General features: G+C 42.7%; 1 protein-coding gene across 2 annotated transcripts in view; it reads left to right on the plus strand.

The window, feature by feature from the left end:
* MLC1 (modulator of VRAC current 1) overlaps positions 1-14,343 on the plus strand; it is a 58,719-nt gene extending 44,376 nt beyond the window's left edge. The window contains exons 14-15 of one of the 2 annotated variants that reach the window (XR_012753040.1): positions 7,578-8,023; positions 11,831-14,343. The gene's annotated coding sequence lies outside the window, so the exon portion shown is untranslated. Of the gene's footprint in view, positions 1-7,577; positions 8,922-11,830 lie in introns of those variants that run through there. The other variant, XM_075345101.1, reaches the window with a different exon arrangement.
* Positions 14,344-16,472: the final 2,129 nt, after the last annotated feature.

Consider the following 16,472-nt stretch of genomic DNA (forward strand, 5'->3'; position numbering starts at 1 on the left):
GGCCGCCGCCTTCTCACAGGCTGTGGCATTCTTGCAGGCCACTGGAGTAATTGTACCGGTTCCCGACTGGGAACGGTTCTGAGATTTCTGCTTAAATCTATTCCTAGTACCCGAAGAGGGCGGTGCCTTCCGACCTGGATCTCAATCTTCTCAAGCATGTTCAGGTGCGGCATTTTCGCATGGAGTCTCTGCGATCAATCAATGACCCAAGGAGACTCCCTAGCATCCATCGACATCAGAGATGCCTATCTGCATGTGCCAATCGCAGTTTCACACCAGCGTTGGCTACGTTTTGCAATCAGAGTGGTCCAATTCGTGGTTCTTCCCTTGGGGTTAGCCACGGCCCCTCGAGTATTCTCAAGGTCGGGGCAGCTGTGATTGCGGTCCTGCACCTCTAGGGGTTGGCAGTGATCCTTTTGTCCTGGACAGCCTTCTAGTCTGGGCTTCATCCAGTGCAGACTGTTAGCGGAGTGCCTCGCTCACTCTCGCCACTCTAACCAATTCGGGTGGTTTGTCATTCTGTCCAAGCCCACTCTGACTTCGACCCAGAAGTTCACATACCCAGGGACGCAATTCGAGACTCTGTCGGCACTTGTGAAGCTGCCCTTAGTCAAACAGCAGTCCCTCCGCTGGCGGTCGACGTCGTTCCATCAGGCACCTAATACAGGTGCTGGATCAGATGGTGGTGTCAGTGGAAGCGATTCCCTTGCCCAGTTCCATCTGCGTCCTCTGCGGCTGGATATTTTCCGCTGTTGGAACAAGCGGACTTCCTCCTTCCACGGAGTGGTGGCTTCGCCACAGACCAGGGGCTCGTTTCAGTGGTGGCTTCGGCCCCTCTGTCTCAGGGACGCTCCTTCCTGGCTCCGTCCCGGGTGATCCTCACCAAGATGCTAGTCTATCCGGCTGAGGAGCAGTATATCTCCACCATGGAGCGCAGGGCACTTGGACTCTGTCCGAATCAGCCCTCTGGATCAATGTGCTGGAAATCAGAGCTGTGTTTCTAGCTCGCTAAGCCTTTCACCATCTGTTGGCGGCCAGGCACATTCGAGTCCAGTCAGACAACGCTACAGCGTTTGCCTACATCAACCTCCAGGGCGGGACACTCAGCCGCCTGGCAATGTTGGAGGTTCATCGCATTCTTCAGTGGATGGAGGACTCCTAGTCCACCATATCCGCAGCCCACATCCCAGACGTGGAAAACTAGGAGGCAGATTGTCTCAGCCGTCAAACCGTGGCTCCACGATCCTCAGGTTTTTGCGGCAGACGCACTGGTTCAAGTTTGGTCCCAGCTTCGTCTGTCTTACGTGTTTCACCCTCTAGTTCTTGCCCAGAGTCCTGCGCAAGATCAGAAAGGAGGGCCGTCGGGTCATTCTCATTACTCCAGACTGACCCAGGCAAGCTTGGTACCCTGACCTGCTCCGTCTGTCCGTAGAGGTGCCATGGCATCTCCCGGACTGTCCAGACCTTCTCTCACGAGGTCAGTCTTTCCGCCAGAACCTGCGGCTCTCAGATTGACGGCGTGGCGTTTGAGTCATGGATCTTGACGACTTCTGGTATCCCTCCTGAAGTCATCTCCACTATGACTCGAGCTCGGAAGTATCCTTTGGCCTTTTGGCCTTGCCGACCCTCCTGTCCCTTCTACAGTCCGGTCTGCAGCTAGGACTATCCCTCAATTCCCTTAAGGGACAGGTCTCGGCTCTGTCAGTGTTGTGCCAGCGGCGTATCGCCCGGCTGGCCCAGGTGCGCTCCTTCATGCAGGGCGCATCTCACATCATTCCGCCTTACCGGCGGCCTTTGGAGCCCTGGGACCTTAATTCGGTCCTCACGGCTTCCGGAAACCCCCCTTTGAGCCTCTTAGGGAGGTTTTCTTTGTTTAGTCTTTCACAGAAAGTGGTCTTTCTAGTGGCCATAACTTCCCTCAAGAGAGTCTCTGTTTTGGCTGCACTCTCTTCGGAGTCCCCCCTTCATCAAGACAAGGTGGTTCTCCGTCCGACTCCGGACTTTCTCCCTAAGGTGGTTGCTGCTTCCACCTTAACCGGGGCATTTTCCCTGCCTTCCTTTTGTCCGGATCCTGTTCATCGCTTTGAAAGGGGCGTTGCATACTCTGGATCTGGTGCGGGCGCTCCGGATCTATGTGTCTCGCACCGCTGTTCTTAGGCGGTGCACCTCTCTTTTGTGCTGACCGCTGGTCAGCGTAAGGGCCTCTCGGCATTTAAGCCGACCCTGGCTCGTTGGTTTAGGTCGGCCATTTCCGATACCTACCAGTGTACTCAAGTGCCTCTCCCGCCAGGGATCAAGGCACACTTGACCAGAGCTGTCGGTGCCTCTTAGGCTTTCAGGCCCAGACTACGGCTCAGCAGGTCTGTCAGACTGCCACTTGGACTAGTCTGCATACCTTTTCGAAGCACTACCAAGTGCATGCTCTTGCTTAGGCAGATGCGAGCTTGGGCAGACGCATCCTTCAGGCGGCTGTCGCCCATTTGTGAAGTTAGGTTTCGCCTACTTCTCAGTTTTTCTGTTTATTCCCACCCATGGACTGCTTTAGAACGTCCCATGGTCTGGGTCTCCCATAAGGAACGATGAAGAAAAAGAGAATTTTGTTACTTACTGTAAATTCTTTTTCTTATAGTTCCGACATGGGAGACCCAGCACCCTCCCTGTTGCCTGCTTGGCAGGTTTTCTTGTTCCGTGTGTTATCACCGGCTGTTGTTGTAGACAGAGGTTCCGGTTGTTCCGGGTTTTGCTCTGTCTCTACTTGTGGGTGGATGTCCTCCTTCAGCTTTTGCACTAAACTGGCTAGGACTGGCTACCAGGGGGTGTATATGCTAGGAGGGAGGAGCTACACGTTTGAGTGTAGTACTTTGTGTGTCCTCCGGAGGCAGAAGCTATACACCCATGGTCTGGGTCTCCCATGTCGGAACTATAAGAAAAAGAATTTACGGTAAGTAACAAAATTCTCTTTTTTGCACCCGTCAAATTTTGTATATACGCGGATGCACATTTTCTGTTAGTACAATAAACCTCATTTCAATCCAGAAATATTACTCAGTCTATCAGTTATTAGATATATGAAACTAAAATAGCTGTTGCAAAAACCCAAATTGTTATGAAGAAAAAAGGTTAACATTAATAGGGGTGCCCAAACTTTTTCATATGACTGTAATATATATATATATATATATATATATATATATATATATATATATATATATATATATATATATACAATAATATAGCTGTAGTACCGGGATAGTAACTGTCTCTCTGTCTCTCTCCCAGTCTCTGTCTGTGTCTCGCTGTCTGTCTCTTTCCTTGTCTGTTTGTTTCTATCTGTCTCAATCTCTGTATCTGTCTCAATCTCTGTCTTTGTCCGGCTGCCTTTTTGCCCGGGCTGTCTCTCTCTGTCTGTCTGTCTTTTTCTGTCTCTCTCTATCCATCTATCCTATCTTATACTAACAGTTTATTTTGCTCCTATAGCAACCACTGACAGTTGCTATTTATAGCCTATAGCTCCCAGCTCAATTCAGTTTAATGGTTGCCGGATTTTTGTGTAGCGTAACTGGAAAGCACGGGGTTAAATTTTACCGCCCAAACATAGTCTATGACATTTCCTGAGTCACATGGGAGTGTCTGTGCAAAATTTCGTGATTGTAAATGCGACGGTGCGGATTCCTTTAGCGGACATACATACATACATACATACATACATACATACATACATACATACATACATACATACATACACTGAGCTTTATATATTAAATATAGCTGCATGTATTTCCACAGCTGAGGCACTGCTGTTGGGAGAGTGGGGTGATGCAATGCGAGATGCAAGTGCAATCATACTGTCACTGTCAGCCTGCTGCATTGCTCTGTCCAGAGCGATGTAGCAGACCTGACATGACTCTCTGTGCTTATCACTGTGTATAGACTGTCTCTGTGCACAAGATGAAGCAGAGTTGACTTTGCTCTTTGCTTCTCACTGTGTATAGACTGTGTCTGTGCACAGTGATGAAGCTGACATGCTGTCCCTGTGGATTTTGTCGGACTAAGGATTTTTTTTATAATAAAGGTGGAGTCTCCAAATGTTTTTTGCTTTTATTTCTAATAAAAAAAAAAAAACAGAATTTTTTTTTAACTGTATCCTAGAAATTCATGGTGGCCATGTCTATTTTGGCGTGACACCATGAATTTCGGGCTTAGTATCATCTGAGAATACAAAGCTGGTATTAACCACTTTATTACCCAGCGAGCCACCTCCATCATGGCCGCTGGACGAGCTGGGTAAAGCACCTGGAAATGGCGCTAAGAAACAATGCACCATTTCCAGGGGAGGCTGCGGGCTGCGGAGAATCCCAGCCCCCGGCTGCCTGGCTTTACCTGATTGGCGATCAAAATTTTGACGGGAGCCCACGCATTTTTTTTTTTAAATTTTTTTAAATAAAAAAAATTAATGGGCTTTCCTGTATTTTGATTGCCAGCCAAGGTAACGCCAGGCAGATGGGGGTGGCAGCCCGTAGCAGTCTGCTTTATCTGCGCTGAGAATCACAAATACCGTGGAGCGCTACGTAATTTTTTTTAATTATTTATTTTTACAGTACTGTGATGTCAGGCAATTAAAATACAGGGAAGCCCATTTTGTTTTAGTTATTTAAATAAATAAATAATAAAAAAAATGCGTGGGCTCCAGCTGCATTTTTTTGTATTGCTAGCTAAGGGTAATCCAAGCAGCTACTGGCTGCTAACCCCACCTGCTTGGTGTTACTTTCGCTGGCAACAGAAAATCCAGGGAAGCAATTTTTTTTTTTTAAGTTTTTTTTTTGTCAAAAAACTAAAAAAAAATGATGTGGGCTTCGCCATATTTTTGTATGCTAGCCAGGTACAGCAGGCAGGTACGGGCTGCCCCCAACCCCTAGCTGCCTTGCCTCTTTGTACCCGGCTGGAAACTAAAAATATAGGGAAGCCCTTTTTTAATTATTTTATGAATTTCATGAAATAATTAAAAAAAAAAAAAACGACATGGGCTTCGACCCATATTTGTGTCCAGCCAGGTGCAACTAGGCAGCTGGGGATTGGAATCCGCAGCGCAGGTTAGCCCAAGCTTTCTGGGTCCCCCCGCTCCGAATTGCAGTCCGCAGCTGCCCCAGAAAATGGCGCTTTCATAGAAGCACCATCTTCTGGCGCTGTATCCAACTCTTCCAGTGGCCCTGGTGACGGGTGGCACGCTGGGTAATAAGGGGTTAATACTAGCTTTGTTTTACTAGCTAGTATTAAGCCAGAGATTCTTAATGTCAGGCAAGTTTGACCCGGCCATTAAGAATCTCTAATAAAGGGTTTAAAGAGACACCACACAGAGAAAAAATACTTTATTAGAAATAAATACACAGACACACTTAGAGACTCCATGTTTATTACTCCCTCTCACCCCTCCACGATCCTGGTCTTCTGTCTTCTTTCTCCTTCAACCCATGCAGCTCTTCTACATCAGACAGCACGGGAAGGGAGGAAGAACACTTCTGCTCCCCGTGCAGTCTAATCACTCATGAGTGAGCAGAGGCTGCGGGTTGGTAAGCGGTGACGTCACCGCTGCCATCGTTGCCATAGTAACCTGACAGGCGGGTTACTATAGCAACGGTGATCTCCGATCACCTGATTCCCGGCGCTGCTATTCATCGGCTGTGGCAGCCAGTCCCTGCATGTGGGCTGACTCTGTAAAGAGCGCCGACATGCATGGATGGGGAGCCAACCATGTACCCTAGCATCTCGCCGGTACACGGCACTCGCTGAGTATACGGAGTAGGGAGATGATCGGGAGAGCACTGCATACTGGCGGGATGCACTGACAGGACCTAGCATGACGTCATAGCCATGTGACCAGTCTGTAGCCAGTGAGATAATACACACATGACTGGTCACATGCTATGACGTCACGGAAGGTCCTATCATCAGTGCTGGTTACCGGGAGGGCACAGCGATGATCAGAAGGAGAAGCGGCGGGAGACAGAGTCTGCAGGACGCATCGAGGGACCTGTAAGTATAATGACATTGTTTATTATTAACTATATTCTTTATTTTGCAACCCCCCCCCTTCACATAACTGTAAAGTCCAAGTTCAGTGTTCGGACGCAAGTTCGCGTTATATCAGAACCCAAACGTGAACTTTACAAAACGTTGGGGCGAGTCTCTCGAACATCGGGGGGGTTCGCCCATCCCTATCAAAGATATCATGAGAAGGAGATGGTTTAATTGCAAAGTCTATATTGAATTATTTCTTTTTTGTGTGATCTAAAGTCAAAGTGATATTTTGAGATGAAGGAGATCTGTTAGGTGATTAATTCTGTGTTATCAGATCTTGTCTGGAATTCAGACCCAGCAGTGTCCTAATTTCCAGTGTAAATATAGTTATATTTAAATTCACAAGACCGTTTATTGGAGTGATACGCTGGATGAAAAACCCCTATTTTTTATCTTAATTTCTGGGTGTGCTTCCACCCCTCCCTCCCTTGTCGGATCCTCCTGAGTCTACAGCCATCTAATCTGACAACTAACTGGGGTAAGCTGGCTTTTTGTATTTTTACCATGAATACCTAAGTTGCAATGCCCTGCAGATGAGATGAGGTTAGAGACATAATCAGGAGAACTATACTACATTTCTAATTGTAGGTTTTTTCTAATATTATTATCATTAAATCTAAGACATATTGGGATAGGATATTGGAGATGGGAATAACCCCTTAAGTAGTAAAACCGGTGTCTCATACTTCCAAAATGTTCAGCAAAGGCCATCCGCTTCCTAAAATAGACTGTCTATATTAAAAAGAGCTTGTAAGCACTGCATATGGTCAGCCACACTGCTCAACTCTGGTAACGTAGACAATGAGCAATAAATAGTGTTGAGAGAGTAGTTAACTCTTCACACTCGCTATGCTGATAGCGAGTATTGTCCACTACTCGCATATTCGTTACAAGTAGCGGATGCAATGTAAGTCAATGGGAAATACTCACTAAGTAGCGAGTAACCCGAAAGCCGTACTTTTTGTGCGAGTAGCGAATAGTAGAGCTTTCGGGTTACTCGCTACTTAGCGAGTATTTCCCATTGACTTATATTGCGCCTACTACTCGTAACGAATATGCAAGTACCGGACAGTACTCGCTATCAGCATAGCACGTACGAATAGTTAACTACTCACTCAACACTAGCAATAAACTTAAAAATCCCTCTGTCATTAGAAATTCTCCCTGTTTTTAGAAGATTTAAATAGTAAAATGGCTTTTTTTTATAAGCATTTTACTATTTTAACCATTATTGACATTTAGACAACCAATTAAGAATGGAATATTGAATTAGGATAGGTTGTTTGTTATTGATAACAGTTTTACTTTTCATTTGCATTAGTCTTCCTTGCTCACTTGTAACATTTTGTATGCTGTTTAGTAACTAGTATTTACTTAAGTTTACTTGACATAGTGTCAACTGATTTGGTTGATTTCTTTTGCATTTATTGTTTAATTACTTGTACAGTATGTATTTTATTTTTTTATTGAAATGCTCCTCATCTTGATCTTCCCTCTATTAGCTAAAGCCAAGAACCTTGTCTAAAGAAGCACCTCAGAACAGCAATATGGCTTAACAAAGAAATCCCTGATGTCCACGGTTTTTAAGTACTTTGAGCATAAATGTCATAACTACCTACAAATAATCTTGTTAAAGGACCTGCCAGCATGTTAGCCCTGAAGACATCCACATATTATTGAGGAGCCCACAGGCAGAATCTGTTAAAAAGTGGACATACCTTCTAACACGCTATGCTACTAATCTTTTCATTTGTACTTTTCTTCGTCATCTCAAGGAAACATAATCCTACACCCGAGGTACAACACCCCAATAGCAAGCAGAAGGAACCTACCCTCCAGTAGGAGGAATAGTGGAGGCTAGAACAGCTGCAGGAGGATCCGTAACAACCTTGGGGTAGAGGAGAGGATGACCTTACTCGTGTCGCCACGCTCAGCGGCTTCATCAGGGGTAACAAATGTATTATTGTATCAACCTGACAGGAGAAAAATCCGAGCATGCTGAATTGAACTCCATATGTAGTTCTCATATAGCTAGACTTAGGGGTGGACATATCATTGGTGCAACCTGTGCAGCCGCAAAGGGGACCAAGAGATAAGGAAGTAACTTCTACCTCCAAATCAGGTGAAATTGAGCTTTTCCATCAGCTTTTGGGCTCTAGAGGACTCATTTAGTGCTTTTACACAAGGGCCCTTTTCTGTCTGTGACTGCCAGTGAGGAGACTCAGTCATATAGAGCCTTTCAGGTTCTGTGTACAAGTTCTAAAACAGACCTGTCATAATTTCTTTTATGCTGATCTTAAAGGAGCCATGTAATCAGAAAATGAACCATTGTTTAAATCAGGCTTTTATGTTAAATTATTTTTTTGTAATTAAAAAAAAAAATAAAAAATCTTGTCTGGAAATTGCGTAGTGGCCAGTGTGCAAATTTCCAAATTTCACTTTTTTATTTAGATATTGATCTAGAAAGGTGATAAAAACAGTACCATTTAAAAAAATACATTTAACATAAAAACATTGTTTAAATAATTGGTAATTTCTTGCTGATACATTCTCTTCAATATGCCAAATAACAGTGAATCATATGTTACTGATGTTGTGGTATGCGGATTATAAATCCGTTTTATTTGACACAATTTATAGGAGTTGTCCTATTGACAGGACATGCCATAAATGTCCAGTACAGATACATTTTTTGCTAGCATGGATTTTTGTCATGATCTATCAGGAATGGCTGCAAATGTGTAATTCTCTCCATTTTTTTTACATACAGTGTATCACAAAGTGAGTACACCCCTAACATTTTTGTAAATATTTTATTATAGTTTTTCATGGGACAACACTGAAGATATGACACTTTGATACAATGTAAATAAGTCAGTGTACAGCTTGTATAACTGTTGAATTTGGAGGGCACAACAAATTTACACTAACAGCGATTAATGTCTAAACCACTGGCAACAAAAGTGGGTACACACCTAAGTAAAAATGGCAAAATTGTGCCTAATTAGCTATTTTCCCTTCACTGATGTCATATGACTTATTAGTCTTACAAGGTCTAAAGTATGAATGGGGAGCAGGTGTGTTACATTTGTTGTTATTGTTCATACACTCTCACATGCTGGTCACTGGAAGTTCAACATGGCAAAGAATTCCTTGAGGATCTGAAAATAAGAATTGTTGCTCTACATAAAGATGGCATAGACTATAAGAAGATTGCCAATACCCTGACACTGAGCTGCATCATGGTGGCCAAAACCATACAGTGGTTTAACCAGACAGGATCCACTCAGAACAGGCTTCACCATGGTCAACCAAAGAAGTTGAATGCACATGCTCCGCATCACATCCAGAGGTTGTCTTTTCAAAATAGATGTATGAGTGCAGCCAGTATTGCTGCAGAGGTTAAAGGTGTGGGGTATTAGCTTGTCAGTGCTCAGATCATACGTTACACACTGCATCAAATTGGGCTGCATGAGTGTTGTCCCAGAAGGAAGCCTCTTCTAAAGATGATGCACAAGAAAGCGCCCAAACTGTTTACTTAAGACAAGCAGACTAAGGACATAGATTACTGGAACCATGTCCTGTGGTCGAAGACCAAGATAAACTTATTTGATTCAGATGATGTTAAATGTGTGGCGGCAACCAGGTGAGAAGTAAAAAAAAAAGTGTGTTTTGCCTACTGTCAAGCATGATGGAAGTGTCATGGTTTGGGGCTGCATGAGTGTTCCCGACTGTGGGAAGCTGCAGCTCAGTGAGGGAACCATGAATGCCAACATGTACTGTGACAAAGAAGCAGAGCATGATGCCCTCCCCTCAGAAACTGGGCCGCAGGGCAGTATTCCAACATAACGAAATAAAACACACCTTCAAGATGACCAATTTATTGCTAAAGATACAGGGTAAAGATGAAGGTGCTGGACTAGCCAAACATGTCCCCAGATCTAAACCCTATTTAGTATCTGTGGGGCATCCTCAAATGGAAGGTGGAGGAGCACAAGGTCTTCAACATCCACCAGCTCTGTGATGTCGTTATGGATGAGTGGAAAATGATTCCAGCGGCTCCTGTGAAGCTCTAGTGAACTCCATGCACAAGAGAGTTAAGGCCGCCATTGAAAATAATGGTGGCTACATAAAATATTGACATTTGGCAATTTTCACATAGGGATGTGCTCCCTTTTTATTGCCAGCAGTGTAACCATTAATGGCTGTGTTGAGTTATTTAGAGGGCACACCAAATTCACACTGTTATAAAAATCTGTACACTGACTAATTTACATTGCATTAAAATGTCATATCGTCAGTGTTGTCCCATGAAAACACAATGAAATATTTACAAAAATGTGAGAGGTGTAGACACATTTGTGATACTGTATACTGTAGATCCTCCAAAAAATTGCCAGTTGGTAGAGATGAGCGTATCGTTACGTACACGTAACCACGGTGCAAGACAGTACTCTTTTGGCTGTGGACAGGAGCTACATAAATTTCCAAACAGTCCTGCATGATGTTTGATTCGCCAGACATGTGACATCATCTATGCAGTACACAGGTCATGTCTTGCCTGCCAAGCTAATCATAACCTGAGCTTGAGATCTTGGAGTGTAAGGAAATTTGGTCCTGACTTGGATCATGGACAGAGATTGCTTAAAGGAAATGGAATATTTTTTTTTTTTTAATCCCCCACCCCTCCCCCCTATAGTCCCACACAAGGTCTTTGCCACAGTCAATTCCTATTTAGCATCCTATATACGGGTCCAAGACTGACACAAACTGAAACTGACTAATATTTAGAAGGCCAAGGATGAGGTAGGGGTGAAGCACTCCTGGTCTTCTTTCTATATTACATAGCTGGCTAAATTCACTTTTTTGAGCACTAGATAGCAGGTAACCACTTGCCTAAAGGGTGCTTTACATGCTGCGACATCGCTAACGATATATCGTCGGGGTCACGTCGTTAGTGACGCACAACCGGTGTCGTTAGCGACATCGCAGCGTGTGACACCTAGGAGCGACAATCAACGATCGCAAAAACGTCAAAAATCGTTGATCGTTGACACGTCGCTCCTTTTCATAATATCGTTGGTGGTGCATGCCGCTGGTTGTTCGTCGTTCCTGTGACACCGCAAGAACGACTAACATCTTCTTACCTGCGTCCACCGGCAATGAGGAAGGAAGAAGGTGGGCGGCATGTTCCGGCCGCTCATCTCCGCCCCTCCTCTATTGGGTGGCTGCTTAGTGACACCGCTGTGATGCCGAACGAATCTCTCCCTTAAAGGAAAGATTGTTCGGTGTCTCCAGCGACGTCGCTAAGCAGGTATGTGCGTGTGACGCTGCAGTAGCGATATTGTTCGCTACGGCAGCGATCACCCCCATGATGAAACAGCGACGTGGGCGGGAGCTATCGCGCACGACATCGCTAGCTATCGCTAGCGATGTCGCAGCGTGTAAAGCACCCTTAACTCTGAACACCACCTTTCACACTGTTAAGGATACTTTACATGCTGCGACATCGCTAGCGATCTCGTTAGCGATGTGAAATTCTAGATCGCAAGTGCGATCTTACGAGATCGCACATAGGTCATTTTACGCATGTGCGATCTCGAAAGATCGCACTTGCGTTCTAGAATTTCACATCGCCAACTAGATCACTAGCGATGTCGCAGCATGTAAAGTACCCTTAAGAGTCTTCATAGTCTATGGGAGAAGTTTTGCAGGCACCAGAGCAATACTCACACTCCTTCTTTCTTATTCACAGACTTTCGGATCAAGTTTGGAGAGCCGCCAAAAAGATTTTTCAAATCAGGGACAACAAAGCTGGGTCCCGTTTATGGCATAACAGCTGTTTTTGACTTGCTACAATCCTGAGATTCTCAGTTTTGGTCAAACTTAAGTCAAGACACATTTATATATCCAGGGTGTTCTTGTTTCCTTTGTGAAATGTCTACAACTCTATTAAGTCCCCAGACGCGTTTTCTTTAGGTATCTGTAACTAAATCATGCCTTAAATACCCAGTTCCAAGACATTGGAAATTCTCTCATATCCTCATACCCGATTTGAGATTTTATGGACCCAAGGACCTAAAGGAGTTTTGTTAGTAGAGGCCGAATGGAGGATAATAATGCCTTTCCTTTCAGAGGAAAATTGGAGTGAGGCCTTGACCTCCCCACAATGTTTTACCGTCAAACAAGCTAGCCCTAATGTACAGTGGTGTGAAAGTGTATGCCCCATTGCCGATTTCTTTATTCTTTTGCATGTTCGTCACACCTAAGTGTTTCAGATCACCAAACAAATTTAAATATTAGACAAAGATAACACAAGTAATCACAAAATGCAGTTTATAAATGATGGTCTTTATTATTAAGTGGAAAATAAATCCAAATTTACAGGCCCCTGTGTGAAAAAGTGATTGCCCCCTCAACCTAATAACTCGTTGATCCACCCATAGCAGCAAGAACTGCAATCAATCGTTTGCGATAACTGGCAATGAGAGTTTTACAATGCTTTTTGAGGAATTTTGGTCCACTCATTTTTGCAGAATCATTTTAATTCAGCCACATTTGAGGATTTCCGAGCACAATCCATCATTTTAAGGTTATGCCACAACATCTCAATCAGATTAAGGTCAGTACTTTGACTAAACCACTCTAGTCTTAATTTTGTTTTTCTAAAGCTGGTGGATTTTGGATCATTGTTCTGCTGCCATAACCCAATTGTGCTTCAGCATGAGGTCATGAACAGATGGCCGGATATTTTGCTTTTAGGATTTTTTGGTAGACAGCAGAATTCATGGTTCCATTTACCACAGCAAGTCTTCCAGGTCTTGAAGGAGCAAAACAGCCCAAGATGATCACACTACCACCATATTTTACTGTTGGTATAACGTTCCTCTAATGAAATGCTGTGTTATTTCTACGCCAGATGTAATTGGACATACACCTTCCAAAAAGTTCAACTTTGTCTCATCAGTCCATAGAGTATTCTCTCAAAAGTCTTGAGGATCATCAAGATGTTTTCTGGCAAAACTGAGACATGCCTATAAGTTCTTTTTGCACAACAGTGGTTTTCATCTTGTAAATCTGCCGTGCCGGCCATTCTTGCTCAGTGTCTTATGGTGGAGTCATGAACACTAACCTTAACTGAGACAAGTAAGGCATGCAATTCTTTGGATGTTGTTGTGGGGTCTTTTGTGACCTCTTTGAGTCGGCACTGCACTTTTGCGGTAATTTTGGCCACTCCTGGGAAGGTTCACCACTGTTCCATGTTTTCACCATTTGTGGATAGTGGTTCTTCCCTGTGATTTGCTGGAGTCCCAAAGGTTTATAAATAACTTTATAACCTTTTCCAGACAGATAGATCTCGATTATTTTGTTTCTTACTTGTTCTTGAATTTCTTTGGATCGCTGCATGATGTCTAGCATTTGAGGATCTTTTATTCTACTTCACTTTGTCAGGCAGGTCCTATTTAAGTGAATTCATGATTGAGAACAGGTGTTGCAGTAATCAGGCCTGGTTGTGACTTGGAGAATTGAACTCCGCCTCCCAAAGATGTGATAAACCATAGTTATGTTTTAAGGGGGGCTAGCACTTTTCCACACGGGGCCTGTAAGTTTGTATTTCTTTTCCCCTTAATAATAAAGACCGTCATTTAAAAATGGCATTTTGTGTTTATTGTGTAATCTTTGTCTAATATTTCAGAGAAACATTGTTTTTGAATCATAGACCTATTGTCATGAGCTGAATGAATAGGAGACCCAAACAGATTTCAAAGTGGTAAATACTGCAATTTCTTATGAGAGGGTGGTAGACATTGTCTTCCAAAACTTGATAAGGTATGGAAAACTTGGTTTGATTGTCTTTTGACTCATGTTAGTCACCAGGTGATGTGGAATATTATTTCATAATTACAGTATGTGATATTTGTTGTCTGACATAGGAGTCTTATGCTTTTGGTTAAGATATTGGACCCACGGTATGTTAAAGGCAAGGTTACCTTTGCCATACAGTATTAATAAGCACTGAGAAATGCTGTTTTGTTCTTTTGTTCTGTAATGTAACCTTGTTATGTTGTATAAATAAAACAAGTTAAAAAAAGTGTCTCAAAATGGTGACAATAAAAAATACAATTAGAGATGACTGGAAATTCGGGTTCTGCGAGTTAAGCCAAACTTTGGATAAAGTTCTGTTCTTGACCCGAACCCCATTGGAAGTTTCTGATTGGCCAGTTCGGCTCTCCGCCCACATACAGCCAGCTATAAATAGATCACTTCCGGGGGAAGGAGTGCTGGCTTTTTCATTTTTTTTTTTTTGTATACATACAATAACGCTGATTTTACCCCCAGTACCAGCAATTCAAACACTGGAAGCGGCTCGCACTGGGTTGAGCACTCAGTACAGCAATCCTCACTTGAATGGTTTGTGTAAGTAAAGCACCCGAATGTTGAACTTTTAAAGTTTGAGTTGGCTCATCTCTAAATAAAACTTGACCTATGAAAAACAGGGCTAAATTGACAAAATGTCTGTGTGTAAAAAGAGTAATGCAAAAACTAAAAAAAAAAAAATCACTATCTGTAATGCCCAAAATGGCTGCATTCTCTTTATTAGGCACGTGTCATGCTATCCTTCCCAGGTACAACCGTGGCTCTTATACATTGACAAAACACAAATACCTGGTCACATGGTAACCAATCACTTCACAACTTTCATGATCTATCCTGCCATTAATAAAATAAATTTGGAATCTGTCATTGCTGACACTTCTTTTTAGAATTGTTTATAAGCATAATGCTTCTGTTTTTTACTTCTCATGTAGGTTTTTGTGGTATTTTTGAAGTAGCTGTACAGATTAGTGTGCGTGAAGGTTTGAATGAAATTCATTCATCTTCTAATGTAAAAAATTTTGATGCAAATTTATATATTGATGATACTAAACATATCTGTTTTTCTTTACCACTTATACTTTGTTCACGTTTTTGCTGGGGAGGCATTTGTTTTTTGTTTTTTTTTGTTTTTTTTTTGTTTTTTTTTAACTACACAATTGGATACACACTTGGCAATAACTAAAGAATTACAGTGAGGGATTTCAGTTGCTGTACCGGATAAATCACCTGTTATGGATCTATATGTCACTGGTCGCTAGGAAGCTAAATTATCAAACAATGAAGTAAATACAAACCCCTGGGATCACATTGTTACATTGATGAACTTCGTTTCTTTAGGTTCTAATGCATTACTGTAAAATGCAATATATTTCTTGAATCTCTGACTGAGCTGATTAGCTGCATCAGGAATGTTCACCTGCCATCTAAATTCTTTGCAAAGCTTGAAAGAGGCTCCATAATAAGCTTAAAGGGAATCTGTCACCAAGTTTTTGCCATCTAATCTGAGAGCAGCATAATCTAGAGACATAAACCCTAATTCCAGCGATGTATCACTTACTGGGCTGCTTATTGTAGTTTTGATAAAATCACTGCTTAATCAGCAGTAGATTATCATTAGAGGACTACTTGGCCTGCTGCGAGGTAGGCCAGCATATTCATGAGCTATGTATAACTGGGAGATCTGCAGCAGAGAAAACATTAAGTTTATCATAATGACAGCAAACAGCTCAGTAAGTGACACATCGCTGGAATCAGGGTCTCTGTCTCTACATTATGCTCTCAGATGGGGGAGCAAAAACCTGGTAACAGATTCCCTTTAAATGTATTTTGGGTCTATATGGATTGTTTTTCTGCCACATTTTGTTTTTAGTTCAGGCTGGTTGATATCATACAGAGACAGTGACTTTCAAGACTTGTATATGCAGCAAAATAAACAGCTTGCAAGCAAATCAATTACATTTAGCAACACCATGTTATTCATATCATGTCAATAATATAATATCATCATGGGATGCTGTCTAGTCTGAGCTGGTGATCCTAATATTGCTAAAGCATTCTACACACTGCGTTTATGCATGGTGTCCTGTAGATCCGTATGAGTCCTCGAAACACAAAATTCAGATTGAACTTTTTTTCTGAAACAAGCACAAACTGATTTCCTAGAATGCGATGACACGAATGGCATTCAGTTACTCTTTTGGGGCTTCTATTACAAACCAAGAAAAATTGGATTTTTATAGGATTCTGATGGAACCCTAGGAGGCACTGCAAAAATGCAGTGGGATCAGGAACAATTTTAAATGGTTGGTAAGATTACCTGCTAGAATTTATAGCCGTAATTTTCACAACTGCACAAGTGGGATCCAGTCACAACATGTACTGTGTTCTACAGTGATATATAAAAATTTGGGCACCCCAGGTCAAAATTACTGTTATTGTGAACAGATAAGCAAGTTGAAGATGAAATGATCACTAAAAGACATACTGTTAAAGATAACCTTAACTTTTGGGGTTTTAGG

This window comes from Anomaloglossus baeobatrachus, chromosome 4, assembly GCF_048569485.1.
Source record: "Anomaloglossus baeobatrachus isolate aAnoBae1 chromosome 4, aAnoBae1.hap1, whole genome shotgun sequence".
Classification (NCBI taxonomy): Eukaryota; Metazoa; Chordata; class Amphibia; order Anura; family Aromobatidae; genus Anomaloglossus; species Anomaloglossus baeobatrachus.